At 45.6% G+C, this 15,257-nt stretch overlaps 1 long non-coding RNA gene across 1 annotated transcript in view; it reads left to right on the forward strand.

Moving 5' to 3' along the window:
* LOC141103367 (uncharacterized) overlaps positions 1 to 15,257 on the forward strand; it is a 60,716-nt gene that overhangs the window by 41,535 nt on the left and 3,924 nt on the right. Inside the window, exon 3 of the long non-coding RNA XR_012235310.1 lies at positions 3,415 to 3,661. This is a non-coding gene — a long non-coding RNA (uncharacterized lncRNA). The remainder of the gene's footprint in view (positions 1 to 3,414; positions 3,662 to 15,257) is intronic.

Below are 15,257 nucleotides of genomic sequence, written 5' to 3' on the forward strand. Positions count from 1 at the left end.
TTTGTAACTATGTAAATACCATTCCTGGCTGATGCCCCTGGAAGCTGGAAATTACTGAAGTAGACACCGCTACTCCAGTGATCTCCACTTACCTCTGGGCCCCGTGCTAAACAGTCAACCTGATGGTTTGTGAACACAGGAGGTTGGCCGCTTGTAAGCAGATTGAAATGCTGGTTAGTAAGATAGCTGCTGCCCTAGCTGAGAGAGAACAGGTTAACCTGTTTCCTGCACAATTTTTTGCTGAGCTCTGCCTCTTTCTCCCTGTGCTGATAATAAAAGGGGAGAGGGCTCTGTTCAGATACACAGTCTGCTGCATGGGGAAGAAGACACAGACAAGCCACAGTATGTAATCTCCAGATACTTATAGAAAAGAAAGAAGTGGGAGCAGTTCCACCTCTGAGAGCAAGCCTGTCTGCTGTCACATCCACCATGTAGGGATATTGTTGTGACCTGCAGTCCTCCCTGAAGACACCAGTGTAACGAAAATGTAAGCGTAGGATAGTTTTGCCTTAGCAAGATGTGATGTGATCTGTAGAAGTAGTGTAATTGTAGATGTAGTTTAATTCTGGGTTATTAAAAATATAGTAGTCTATGTCAGTCATGCACATATATTCTTTCATTAGCATTTGAAAAGGACAGAGCCAATTTTTTAGGATCAAAGTGAAGCCTAGATGCCAATAAAAGCTCCCATTAGAGTAAACATAGATTGCCACCTTCCTGAGGCTCAAAGAAAACTGCTAGTCATCTTGGCTACACGGATCTGCAGGGGGCATTCGCAAGGCCCCAGCCGATCTGCAAGCTTTGATTAATATCAACAGATCTAAGGAACCTATTTTATCTCTCATAAAAGCTAAAATATTAACGGAAAATAATTCCTTTTGATCGTACATGTGATGGGTTACGTGTACATGTAAGTCTGTATTTTTAGCATGTGTGGAATCCTAGAGAACCACACAAAACCGTTATATGGCGCCTGATTGCAGCAGGCAGGCAGTGATTGGTACTGTTGCGATCGGACTGATGCGCTGGTATCGGAAATCCTATCCATGACCCAGCAATCAGCGCTGTTCTGGGCCAATTTGACTCTGGTCATTTCAGAACACAAAACATTCTGTGGGCTGAGACAGGAACACCCCCCCCCCCCCAGGGTTGATTGGCCAAGGGCTAAAGTCCAGCCCGCATCCATATTTCAATAAATTGGGTAGCCTGAGATATGGACATTGTTCTTCCACAAAGCCAGTTCGAAACTGGGGAGTTCCCAAATTTTCCAGTATGCTTCTACTACAAGGATAGACTTCGGTAAAGTTTATTTCTGTTTTTATCCCTTTTTATTTTCATAGCAAATTGCCAATTGTGCGTCTTTCTGTATATTTTGTATCTTTTTTAGTAAATCCTTTTTCTTTGTATATCTTTTATGCACTGCCCACTTTCGGGATATTAAATGATACAATTATTAAGTGACTTCTGTGAACTAAGATAGGACTCAAATCTCTGGAGAGGTTGTTGTATTTTAGTGCCTAAGTACTCGGTCTAAGTTATGTGCCAATCAGTATGCAATTGCACTGTGTGTTGGCAGATTGCATGCAGATTGTAAGCTAACAGATCTTCCAGACAGAGATCTGTGTGTGTGGTGGCTCAGCAGACCAGTCGTTTATTGTGTGTCTGGTGTGTTGGTGTGGGGACAGTGGGAAGAGTGATTAACACCGGGGTCAAGCTTGCAGGATAGCTGGAGGAACCCTAGAAGTGTATAGTAATTGCTAGACTGCTCCCCAACCCTTAGAGTGCACCAGATTGTATGTAAGATTCATTTCTGCTTGTGTGTGGTCAGCTATCTGGATTGGAGTCTCCCTCTAGTGGTGGCCAAAGATAGTGCAGGCTGTGAAAGTACCACAGCCAGTCTTACATGCTCAGTATAAGTTCCCCCTTATTACCTTAGTTCCTCATATACCCTGGTCACGGAACGCACGTCGCGGTTAGCTTGTCGCCGTGGGCATGCGTAATTTGTGAAGACCAGTTCTGGAGATCTTCCACTATGGGCTCTGCCATGAATGGACTCTTTCTTATGCAGGTATGCTGGAGCAGCCACAAGCCTGAAGTTAGGAACTAGGGATATTAAGAAAAGACTGCACTTTTTGGTAAACTGCTGTGTTAACGTATTCTTTAGTAAAGCTTTGAAACATAGTCTTTGCCTGGCCTGAAGTTACTAAAGGGGTATAATGCAAGTAACCAGCACACATAGTCTACAGCTCGGGTCGGTTAAAGCACATTGGAGCATGAAGACATTAGTGGAAGAGTTAATACAGTGTAAAGATGCAAGTGGTTACCAAGGGTAACAAATGTTTCTCTAGCAGCCTGTTGTAAGCGTGTAGCTGTGACAGGTGGGATAGCTTCTAGCAGGAGGAGTTGTAGTCGGCACTCTCTTCATGAGCAGATCGGTCTTCCATAGCAACAGGAGCAGATCAGCACTGCAGAGGTCCTCAACCTGTACACCAGTGTTAATTTTAGTCTTAGGACTAAAATGGCTTTTAGTTTTAGTCGTATTTTAGTCATCTCAATTGTATTAGTTTTAGTCGACTAAAATAGTATTAATTTAGTTGACGAAAATGTTTTAGTCATTTTAGTGGACTAAAATGTTTTAGTCGTTTTAGTCGACTAAATTAACACTGCTGTACACAGGTGTGGAAGAGGAAGAGTTAAGTGAAGTGCATGCATGGAGTTAGTGCTAGATGCATGACGGGGCTCCATATCGTTACTGTGAGTGAGGTAGGTGATACGCTGGACAGGTGGAGAGGGCAAGGGCTCTGCGTGTCCCTCCTAAATGCATCAGTGACCATGGTGATGTACAGTAACATCAAAGGAGTTTATTAGAGACCAGTTGTCTATTCCAGTAAATGTACCCCATTTGTAGGAGAATTATCTGTATGAATTACCTAGCATAGCCCAGGAGAACCCACCCCAGGGTAGGTTCTCATGTGACCCTTGGCTGGCGCCCAGCAAGGAAGGAAACATGGAGGACATGACGATCACCCCATCACCCTACTACCTACCCCCCCTTACATGCTCAGCATGGGCACCATTCAGAGAATGCCTTGGACAAGGTGGAGAGGCAAGGTGGTGATGTTATCCGCTCCACTTTATCCAATCAAAAAATGCATGCATTAATTTATTCTGGCAGACCTACAGTATCCACAATACATCAGCTCAGCCACTAACCACAAGAGCCGGAAGAAAATAGATATCACTGAAGTAGCAGTGTCTACAATAGGGATTTCCAGATTCCACAATGATCCCACAGCTAACCTGGACCAATGTAACTGTAAAAATGTCCATACCTGGAATTTTTTTTTTTTTTAACAATTGCATTTTTTAAAATAAAATACATTATTCACTTTTTTATCTTTTGTTGCATCTTAGTGTTGCTGAACTTCCACAGCATCCTTTCAGCTACACGCATGAGTTCCAATGATGGCTATAAGGCATTTTGCAGGGCAGTTTTCCCAATGGTGACAACAGTGAACTGTTCCTGCATTATGTGTGTTGAAACAACCACTTATGGACCCCATAAGAAGTCTTGCTGGAGCAAAATTCAGAAACAGGGACAAAGCATTGTGTTCATATAACAAAAGCGCCAGAACAAGGACCTTCATGACAGAATCAACAGGTATTATTTTAATGATATCTAAAGATTTTAAAATATTGAAATTGACTTTGTAAACAACATTAATGTTAAAGCTTACAGGAGACTTCAGGCCCCCTTCATGTTTTCCCAAACCATGCAGTGTATTAACGCATATTTATTGGGTGTGCATAGCATTGCGTTAGAGTGGTTCTAAAGGCAAAGGTTTTTATAATGCAATGCACTCTCTGCATTAATGTAAAAAACCTTCTGCGTGCAACTACCCCTCCCCCCTTTATAATTGCCTGAGCCTGATCTTGATCCAGCAATGTGCATGAGAACAGGGAGTCTCTTAGATCTCTTATTTTCCATTGGCTCAAAGCAGCAGGAGCCATTGACTCCTGCTGGATGGGAACGGAGGGGCTGTACTGGGCTGGGGGGGATTGAGCATAGCGTGTGCCGCTGGGGGAAAGGGCTTTCCCCGTCACCCTGTATAGCTCAAATGGGGCCCGGGCCCTCTGAGTTTACTGAACTACCTTTGCAGGGTGACACAGTAATCGCTTTTCCCCAGCAACACAGTGTAAAACAGGGTGGAGATCTACCTGGACAACATGAAGGAGACCAAAGATCACTGGGGTTTGTCACCCTTTTTTAAGAAATTAACTAGCAAGGTCTAATTAAATAGTAAGGAAAATTTAGCAAAATAGAATAAAACAAATGTAATTGTAAAAATACTTAGCCTACCTTAAATGTGGACAGTGTCAATCAGTAGCGCAATGGCCAGTGCTAGTAGGGCAGTGGACTATCTGTGGACAGTGTCAGTAGGGCAGAGGATGGTGTCAGTAGGGCAGAGGATGGTGTGAGTAGGGCAGAGGATGGTGTGAGTAGGGCAGAAGTTGGTGTCAGTAGGGCAGTGAATGGTGTCAGTAGTTTTTATTTTTATTATGTAAATAAATCTTGAAATAAATATTGCCTGGGTGGATATGGATTCCCTCTGTTCATTCCATATATGTATTAACTTGTCTATTCCTATAGTTAGCTAGTCTATTAAAACTCTGATAATGTTACTGTTGATAGTGCAATGATATCAGGTTAACTATAAAAACAAACACACTGCTTAGTAAAACAGAGCATATAACAAAAGAACATCAATGATATGCAAGGCAGTCCTCTAAATATTGTCTCGTCAGCTGGGCTCAAAATGGCAAGAGAGGGCCATGCGGCACGAGAGCCATCAGGCAAGCAAGCGAAGAGCAGAAAGGGCTGATTTCCCTTCTGTTTGCACTTTTAAACTCCAATCATACACTGTCCAGACCCAACCCCATTGCCAGTCCATCTAGACCTCTGACGAATTAAAGTATTTCTGTCTGTCCTGCTGTATTGGCCTCTAGGGGCAGCATTCGTTCATGTATCATCGCTCTGTGACCTGGGTCATCTTCAGTTATAGCTAGCCCTTTGATCTTCTGTAACAGGACATTTGAATTGGCAACTCTTCAGGGGATCTTCCTCCACCCCTATACCTCCATCAGGAGGCCTGCAATGAATTCCCATTCATGATTCCTTGTTAAGAACACCCTGCTGGGTCAACTTGCAGTTTCCAACTTAGGCCACCTGGCTGTATCAACCAGGAAGTGAAACTCCAGATATTAAACCATGTTGCCTTCCAACAATTATTTTATTTTTTTTGTTAATTAAAAAAAAAAATAGCAGCCCTGTTGGGGAGCTTTGGTTAAATATCAGGGGTCTAAACAGACCCCTGATGTCTCACTTTTGAGACAGAGAAAGGATATTGCGGAAACAGTCCTCAATCTCAATCGCTGCACAGAATGAATAAACAGGAATAGCTCTGTACAGAGCTTCCTGTTCATTCACAAACTGAAACATAGAAAACACAGTTTACTATGTTTCTGCTATAAATGAACACAGTGAGTGACTCAATGTTCATTAAGAAAAGGAAGGGGCTGGTAAATATGACATACAGTAAATACAGTATCTCACAAAAGTGAGTACACCCCTCACATTTTTGTAAATATTTTATTATATCTTTTCATGTGACAACAAATAAAAGAAATGACACTTTGCTACAATGTAGTGAGTGTACAGCTTGTATAACAGTGAAAATTTGCTGTCCCCTCAAAATAATTCAAAACACAGCCATTAATGTCTAAACCACTGGCAACAAAAGTGAGTACACCCCTAAGTGAAAATGTCCAAATTAGGTTCAAAGTGTCAATATTTTGTGTGGCCACCATTATTTTCCAGCACTGCATTAACCCTCTTGCGTACGGACTTCACCAGAGCTTTACGGGTTGCCATTGGAGTCCTCTTCCACTCCTCCATGATGACATCACGGAGCTGGAGGATGCCTCACAGATGCTCAATAGGGATTAGGTCTGGAGACATGCTTGGCCAGTCCATCACCTTTACCATCAGCTTCTTTAGCAAGGTAGTGGTTGTCTTGGAGGTGCGTTTGGGGTCATTATGTTGGAGTACTGCCCAGCGGCCCAGTCTACGAAGGAAAGGGATCATGCTCTGCTTCAGTATGTCACAGTACATGTTGGCATTTATGGTTCCCTCAATAAACTGTAGCTCCCCAGTGGCGGCAGCACTCATGCAGCCCCAGACTATGACAATGCCACCACCATGCTTGACTGTAGGCAAGACACACTTGTCTTTGTACTCCTCACCTGGTTGCCGCCACACACGCTTGACACCATCTGAACCAAATAATTTTATCTTGGTCTTATCAAACCACAGGATATGGTTCCAGTAATCCATGTCCTTAGTCTGCTTGTCTTCAGCAAACTGTTTGCGGGCTTTCTTGTGCATCATCTTTAGAAGAGGCTTCCTTCTGGGATGACAGCTATGCAAACTAATTTGATGCAGTGTGTAGCATATAGTCTGAGCACTGACAGGCTGACCCCCCACCCCTTCAACCTCTGCAGCAATGCTGGCAGAACTCATACGTCTATTTCCCAAAGACAACCTCTGGATATGACAGTGAGCATGTGCACTCAACTTTATTGGTCGACCATGGCGCGGCCTGTTCCGAGTGGAACCTGTCCTGTTAAGCTGCTGTATGGTCTTGGCCACCGTGCTACAGCTCAGTTTCAGGGTCTTGGCAATCTTCTTATAGCCTAGGCCATCTTTATGTAGAGCAACAATTCTTTTTTTTTTCAGATCCTCAGAGGGTTCTTTGCCATGAGATGCCATGTTGAACTTCCAGTGACCAGTATGGGAGAGTGGGAGCGATAACACCAAATTTAACACACCTGCTCCCCATTCACACCTAAGACCCTGTAATGCTAACGAGTCACATGACACCAGGGAGGGAAAATGGTTAATTGGGCCCAATTTGGACATTTTCACTTAGGGGTGTACTCACTTTTGTTGCCAGCGGTTTAGACATTAATGGCTGTGTATTAAGTTATTTTGAGGGGACAGCAAATTATACAAGCTGTACACTCACTACTTTACATTGTAGCAAAGTGTCATTTCTTCAGTGTTGTCACATGAAAAGATATAATAAAATATTTTTAAAAATGTGAGGGATGTACTCACTTTTGTGAGGTACTGTATTTACTGTTACCTCTCATCCTGAAACTTCCCCCGAAGCAGCCGACTGGAGAGGAGGAGAAGCCGGCAGTACTGCGTGGTGGGGGGGCATTCCAGAGGAGCATACAGGGGGGCCAAGGCAGCAAAAGGAAGGGGAACCTGAACAGAAGGGAAGGCGTTTACTGGAACCGATCCCCTTACCTCCTGCAGCAGCTGGATACTGCCAGGAGGCAGAAGAGAAGCCATCTTTCAGTACTGTAAGAGGAAAAGGGGATCGGTTCCAGTAAATGCTGCACCTGCTCCTGTCCAGGTTCCAAGATCGGCAACGAGGGGACGCAATCTATCCATCGCCTGCCCGCAATTGATGGGTAGATCATGAAAGACAGGCAATCCCCGGTGTAAAACCTAATGTGACAGGGAGGTAGCACAGGCTTCATTGAGCATAGCGGGTTCACCATTGCGAACCCTCAAGCTCCATCCACATAGTAAATGAAATCCAAAAATTCACAACTCCTCCTGCATGTTTTTCCTACTCAGTGGTTTGATAAGTAGTGAGGCTGGGATGAAACCCCTGCAGCCTGTATCTAGTAGCACCAGTGTTTCTACCGTCAAAGTAAATCTGTGCTGAGAGTAACATGCAGAGTGCTATTTTAGACCGCCTTCTAAAAATGCTGCAGCCAATGAAGCTAAAATTCCTAGTCCGCATACTTATTTTAGAAAACTGACTCAGGAAGTAGTAAAACTATTGGATTAGCATGACAGTCGGGCATCTATCATTTTTAGACTAAGTTTACACTTGTGGTTGGGGGGTGGTAAAAACAGCCATTTCATGTGCATTCTTATCGCTCCCCAACCACCTCCTTAAGCTGCAAAGGCAGCCAGATGGTGTTGTGTACCTGCCATTGTTGCAATGTTTTGATTCGTGGCAGGGTAAGATTTATACTCCCTGTTGCATTTGGTGTGCATTGCCGCCCACCAAATGAGACCTATTTAATTGAATATGGCCACCCTGCAACCATTCTGCAATGTTCATGCTTGCAGTGCGGTAGTGCAGGCTTTTAGGTGCTATAACAGGCAGTGAAGAGACAAAATATAGGATTTTTATAACAGCTTACCTGTAAAATCCTATTCTTGGAGTACATCACGGGACACAGAGCCATAGTTATTAACTATATGGATATATAGGCACCTTCAGGTGATGGACACTGGCACACCCAATACAGGACGTTCACTCCCTATATAACCCCTCCTCCTACCAGGAGTACCTCAGTTTTGTAGCAAAGCAATATACGCAAATCCCAAAAGAGGGGAGGGATTTTACAGGTAAGCTCTTATAAAAATCCTATTTTCTTTATCATGCATCACAGGACACAGAGCCATAGTTATTAACTATATGGGACATCCCATAGCAATGCTATTTGAGGGGAGGGAGACACAACCCGCAGGGCACCCACAGACTTGAGGAACTATTCTGCTGCCTGCAGCACACTGCGCCCAAAGGCGATATCCTCATGCCTTTTTACATCCACCTGATAAAACCTGGTGAATGTATGTACTGAAGACCAAGTTGCGGCCTTACAGATCTGAGCCATGGAGGCTTGGTGATGCACTGCCCAAGAAGCACTAATTGCTCTGGTAGAGTGCGCCTTGACTTGAAAAGGTGGAATCTTACCTTTTAAACCATAAGCTTGAATTATAACTTGCCGAATCCACTTAGAAATAGTGGATCTCGACGCTGTCTGTCCTTTCCTAGAACCCTCTAGCAGCACAAATAAGACATCAGTCTTCTGGATCTGAGCAGTCGTCTTTAAATAGACCTTGACTGCTCTCACCACATCAAGACAATGTAGTGACTTCTCTTCCTTAGAACATGGTTTTGGAAAAAACGGTGGTAGGACAATATCTTGGTTCAGGTGAAAACCTGAGACCACTTTAGGCAGAAAACTTGGACGAGGACGCAACACGACCCTGTCCTCGTGAATAATCAAATATGGCTCTTTACAAGAAAGAGCAGCCAATTCTGAAAACCTCCTTGCTGAGGATATAGCAACCAAGAATACTAACTTCCTTGTCAGAAGGACTAAGGGAGTATGCTGTATCGGTTCAAGGGGCTGTTTTTGTAACAATGACAAAACTAAGTTCAAGTCCCAAGGGTTCCCTTGGATTCACACTAGGAAATAGGGATGAGCTTCGAGTTCGAGTCGAACTCATGTTCGACTCGAACATTGGCTGTTCGCAAGTTCACCGAACAGCGAACAATTTGGGGTGTTCGCGGCAAATTCGAATGCCGCGGAACACCCTTTAAAAGTCTATGGGAGAAATCAAAAGTGCTAATTTTAAAGGCTAATATGCAAGTTATTGTCATAAAAAGTGTTTGGGGACCTGGGTCCTGCCCCAGGGGACATGGATCAATGCAAAAAAAAGTTTTAAAAACGGCCGTTTTTTCAGGAGCAGTGATTTTAATAATGCTTAAAGTCAATCAATAAAAGTGTAATATCCCTTTAAATTTCGTACCTGGGGGGTGTCTATAGTGTGCCTGTAAAGGGGCGCATGTTTCCTGTGTTTAGAACAGTCTGACAGCAAAATGACATTTTGAAGGAAAAAACTCATTTAAAACTACCCGCGGCTATTGCATTGCCGACAATACACATAGAAGTTCATTGATAAAAACGGCATGGGAATTCCCCAAAGGGGAACCCCGAACCAAAATAAAAAAAAAAAATTACGTGGGGGTCCCCCTAAATTCCATACCAGGCCCTTCAGGTCTGGTATGGATATTAAGGGGAACCCCGGCCAAAATTTAAAAAAAAAAATGACGTGGGGTTCCCCCTAAATTCCATACCAGACCCTTCAGGTCTGGTATGGATTTTAAGGGGAACCCCGCGCCAAAAAAAAAAAAAAAAACGGCGTGGGGTCCCCCCAAAAATCCATACCAGACCCTTATCCGAGCACGCAACCTGGCAGGCCGCAGGAAAAGAGGGGGGGACGAGAGTGCGGCCCCCCCTCCCTCCTGAACCGTACCAGGCCACATGCCCTCAACATTGGGAGGGTGCTTTGGGGTAGCCCCCCAAAACACCTTGTCCCCATGTTGATGAGGACAAGGGCCTCATCCCCACAACCCTGGCCGGTGGTTGTGGGGGCCTGCGGGCGGGGGGCTTATCGGAATCTGGAAGCCCCCTTTAACAAGGTGACCCCCAGATCCCGGCCCCCCCCCCCTGTGTGAAATGGTAAGGGGGTACATAAGTACCCCTACCATTTCACGAAAAAAGTGTCAAAAATGTTAAAAATGACAAGAGACAGTTTTTGACAATTCCTTTATTTAAATGCTTCTTCTATCTTCCTTCATCTTCTGGTTCTTCTGGCTCTTCTGGCTCTTCTGGTTCTTCCTCCGGCGTTCTTGTCCAGCATCTCCTCCGCGGCGTCTTCTATCTTCTTCTCCTCGGGCCGCTCCGCACCCATGGCATGGGGGGGAGGCTCCCGCTCTTCTCTTCTTCTCTTCTTTTCTTCTCTTCTTCTCTTCTTCATTTTCTTCTCCGGGCCGCTCCGCAATCCATGCTGGCATGGAGGGAGGCTCCCGCTGTGTGACGGCGCTCCTCGTCTGACAGTTCTAAAATAACGGGGGGGGGCGGGGCCACCCGGTGACCTCGCCCCCCTCTGACGCACGGTGACTTGACGGGACTTCCCTGTGACGTCACGGGGAATGCCACAGGGAAGTCCCGTCAAGTCACCGTGCGTCAGAGGGGGGCGGGGTCACCGGGTGGCCCCGCCCCCCCGTTATTTAAGAACTGTCAGACGAGGAGCGCCGTCACACAGCGGGAGCCTCCCTCCATGCCAGCATGGATTGCGGAGCGGCCCGGAGAAGAAAATGAAGAAGAGAAGAAGAGAAGAAGAGAAGAAGAGAAGAAAAGAAGAAAAGAAGAAGAGAAGAAGAGAAGAAGAGCGGGAGCCTCCCCCCCATGCCATGGGTGCGGAGCGGCCCGAGGAGAAGAAGACAGAAGACGCGGAGGAGATGCTGGACAAGAACGCCGGAGGAAGAACCAGAAGAACCAGAAGAGCCAGAAGAACCAGAAGATGAAGGAAGATAGAAGAAAGAAGAAGCATTTAAATAAAGGAATTGTCAAAAACTGTCTCTTGTCATTTTTAACATTTTTGACACTTTTTTCGTGAAATGGTAGGGGTACTTATGTACCCCCTTACCATTTCACACAGGGGGGGGGGCCGGGATCTGGGGGTCACCTTGTTAAAGGGGGCTTCCAGATTCCGATAAGCCCCCCGCCCGCAGACCCCCACAACCACCGGCCAGGGTTGTGGGGATGAGGCCCTTGTCCTCATCAACATGGGGACAAGGTGTTTTGGGGGGCTACCCCAAAGCACCCTCCCAATGTTGAGGGTATGTGGCCTGGTACGGTTCAGGAGGGAGGGGGGGCCGCACTCTCGTCCCCCCCTCTTTTCCTGCGGCCTGCCAGGTTGCGTGCTCGGATAAGGGTCTGGTATGGATTTTTGGGGGGACCCCACGCCGTTTTTTTTTTTTTTTTGGCGCGGGGTTCCCCTTAAAATCCATACCAGACCTGAAGGGTCTGGTATGGAATTTAGGGGGAACCCCACGTCATTTTTTTTTTTTAATTTTGGCCGGGGTTCCCCTTAATATCCATACCAGACCTGAAGGGCCTGGTATGGAATTTAGGAGGACTCCCACGTCATTTTTTTTTTTTAATTTTGGTTCGGGGTTCCCCTTTGGGGAATTCCCATGCCGTTTTTATCAATGAACTTCTATGTGTATTGTCGGCAATGCAATAGCCGCGGGTAGTTTTAAATGAGTTTTTTCCTTCAAAATGTCATTTTGCTGTCAGACTGTTCTAAACACAGGAAACATGCGCCCCTTTACAGGCATACTATAGACACCCCCCAGGTACGAAATTTAAAGGGATATTACACTTTTATTGTTTGACTTTAAGCATTATTAAAATCACTGCTCCTGAAAAAACGGCCGTTTTTAAAACTTTTTTTTGCATTGATCCATGTCCCCTGGGGCAGGACCCAGGTCCCCAAACACTTTTTATGACAATAACTTGTATATAAGCCTTTAAAATTAGCACTTTTGATTATTCATGTTCGTGTCCCATAGACTTTAACGGTGTTCGCATGTTCGAACGAACTTTTTTCCTGTTCGCATGTTCTGGTGCGAACCGAACAGGGGGGTGTTCGGCTCATCCCTACTAGGAAACATAAGCCCTCCAGACTCTATAATATATGACTCTGGAAGCTGGCTTCCTTGCATTAATCAAGGTAGAGACAACTAACCCGGATAGCCCACGTTTCTTCAGAATGTGGGTTTCAGTAGCCAAGCTGTTAAAATTAGAGTTTGTAAGGTAGGATGGACCCCTGTGAGAGTAGGTCTGGATGTAGTGGAAGGGACCATGGATCCCTCACCGCCATCTTTACGATTTCTGCATACCAGGACCTCCTGGGCCATGCTGGGGCTACAAGAATAACCAGCTTTCTTTCCAGTTTGATCCTGCAAAGAAGTCGTGGCAGCAACTGAATAGGGGGGAATGCATAAATCAGTGAGAACTGATCCCACGGGGTCACCAACGCATCTGTTTCGCATGCGAGTGGATCCCTTGTCCTGGACACAAAGTTGACCAATTTCATGTTGAACCTGGACACCAGAAGATCTACGTCCGGAGTCCCCCATCTTTGGCAAACAGAAAAATGTGGGGGTGAAGGGACCATTCCCCCGGGAGCAACTGCTGGCGGCTCAAGTAGTCCGCCTGCCAATTCTCAACTCCCAGGATAAAAACTGCCGATAGGCACGGAACATTCCTTTCTGCCCAAGTTAGAATATGGTTCACCTCCCTCTGTGCTGCGAGACTCTTGGTGCCCCCTTGGTGATTGATATAAGCCACAGCCGTGGCATTGTCGGATTGGATCATGACAGAACAACCCTGTAACCTGAATATCCAGGCCTTCAAACCCAGACGCGCTGCCCAAATCTTTAGGATATTGATGGGCAAAGTTCTTTTGGTTCTTGACCACTGTCCCTGGACAGTCGTCTTTTCTAGTACGGCTCCCCAACTAGAAAGGCTGACATCTGTTGTTACCACCTTCCAGATAACTGGTCTGAAGGATCTTCCATTCAGCAGATTCCGGGTCACCAACCACCAATTGAGGCTCTGGGATACCCTTGGGGACAGCCGCACTGGCAAATCTAGAACTTGAACCATTTTGTTCCAAGCAGACAGGATACTGTTTTGCAACAGTCTTGAATGGAACTGGGCATAGGGAACTGCTTCGAATGAAGCCACCATCTTTCCTAACAACCTCATGCAAAGGCGAATGGAGGGATCTTTTTTCGACCTGAGCATCTGCACCAGCTCTCTTATGGCGTTGATCTTTGCCTGAGGCAAGAACACCTTTTTCTGGGCTGTGTCTATGATCAGACCCAAGTACTCCAGCCTTTTTAGCGGTTTTAAGGAAGACTTCTCTAGGTTGAGAATCCAACCTAGATTTTTCAGGTATTTGGTTATAATGTGCACGCTTTGCTCCAAACGTGCCACCAACTGGTCTATTAGCAATAGATCATCCAGGTACACCAAGACTGTTATGCCCTGCGCCCTTAGCCTGGCTAGAGGTGGAGCCAGAACCTTTGTAAATAGCCGGGGTGCTGTAGCCAGCCCGAAGGGCAAGGCTACAAATTGAAAATGATGCTGTTCTACCTTGAACCGCAGAAACCTTTGGTGAGCGGGAAATATAGGAACATGCAGATATGCATCCCTAATGTCGATAGACACCAGAAGTTCTCCTCCTAGTAGGATAGAAACCACCGACCTGATCGACTCCATGTGAAAGGAGCGGACCTTCAGGAACTGATTTAGATTCTTTAGATCTAGAATGGGTCTGACATCCCCATTTGGTTTTGGTACCGTAAAAAGGTTTGAATAGAACCTCAAACCTTGCTCTTCTGTGGGGATTTGCATGATCACTCCCTGAGCTAGTAATCGGTCTAATTCCCGAAACAGAGATTGCCTTTTCTCTGGATCTTTGGAAACGTTTGACCTCAGAAAACGAGATGGTGGAAACTCCCGAAATTCCAGTTTGTACCCTAGAGTTATCGTGGAGATGACCCATCTGTCCTGAATTTCCTCTTGCCAGACTTCTGAGAACTGCAGAAGTCTTCCCCCACCCTGGCGAGCGGGGGCGTCCTTCATAATGAGGCTTTAGAATTCTGCTTTGCAGGTTTCCGCCCCAGGACTTCTTCTGTGCCTGGGCCTGAGCCTGGGGCTTTCCTTTAAACTCTGACGGCAGAGGCCGTCGCGACTGCCTAGAGGCAGATGCTCCTGGTGCTGGAGTAAGAGCACGCCTAAATGAAGGGCATTTATTTCTTCTTTTGACTGGCAAAAGAGTACTTTTTCCACTTGAAATCTTTTGGATGTATTTGTCCAAATCATCCCCAAATAGCTGATCCCTATGAAAAGGAAAACCAGTCAGGAGCCTTTTGCATTGTGCTTCAGCTGACCAATTTTTCAACCACAGGATCCTAAGCATGTGTACTAGCACAAGCGCAAGGCGAGACGCCTGGTGAATAGAATCTTTAATGGCGTCTATGGCAAAACATAATGCTCTTGGCAGTTCGGCCAAATCCCAGGCTTGTTGTACAGGAACCTCCTTAAGGGCCTGTCTAAACTGGTCTTTTAGGGATTGACAGATGTCTATTGCAGTGACTGCAGGCTGAGTAACTGCACCTGCCACAGAAAAAGAGGTTTTTAACAGGAATTCCAATCTTTTATCCATTGGATCCTTAAGCATTTGTGCATTGTCTACAGGACAGGTTAGACTTTTATTCACACTGGATAAAGCAGCGTCGACTGCTGGTACTTTCCATCTTTTGGTGAATTTCTCCTCCATGGGAGTACTGCAAATCTCTTTGGAGGGAGAAAATGCTTATCCGGGTGATCCCATTCAGCATAAATAAGCTGTTCTAGTAATGCATGGACAGGAAATGCATGCAAAGCCTGTGGAGGTTTTAAGGAACCCAAAGAAGAAACAGAACTTTCAGCTGACTCCGTTAGGGGTAGCTTGAAAGCAG

Source organism: Aquarana catesbeiana, linkage group LG07 (genome assembly GCF_042186555.1).
Source record: "Aquarana catesbeiana isolate 2022-GZ linkage group LG07, ASM4218655v1, whole genome shotgun sequence".
In the NCBI taxonomy this organism is placed as follows: domain Eukaryota; kingdom Metazoa; phylum Chordata; class Amphibia; order Anura; family Ranidae; genus Aquarana; species Aquarana catesbeiana.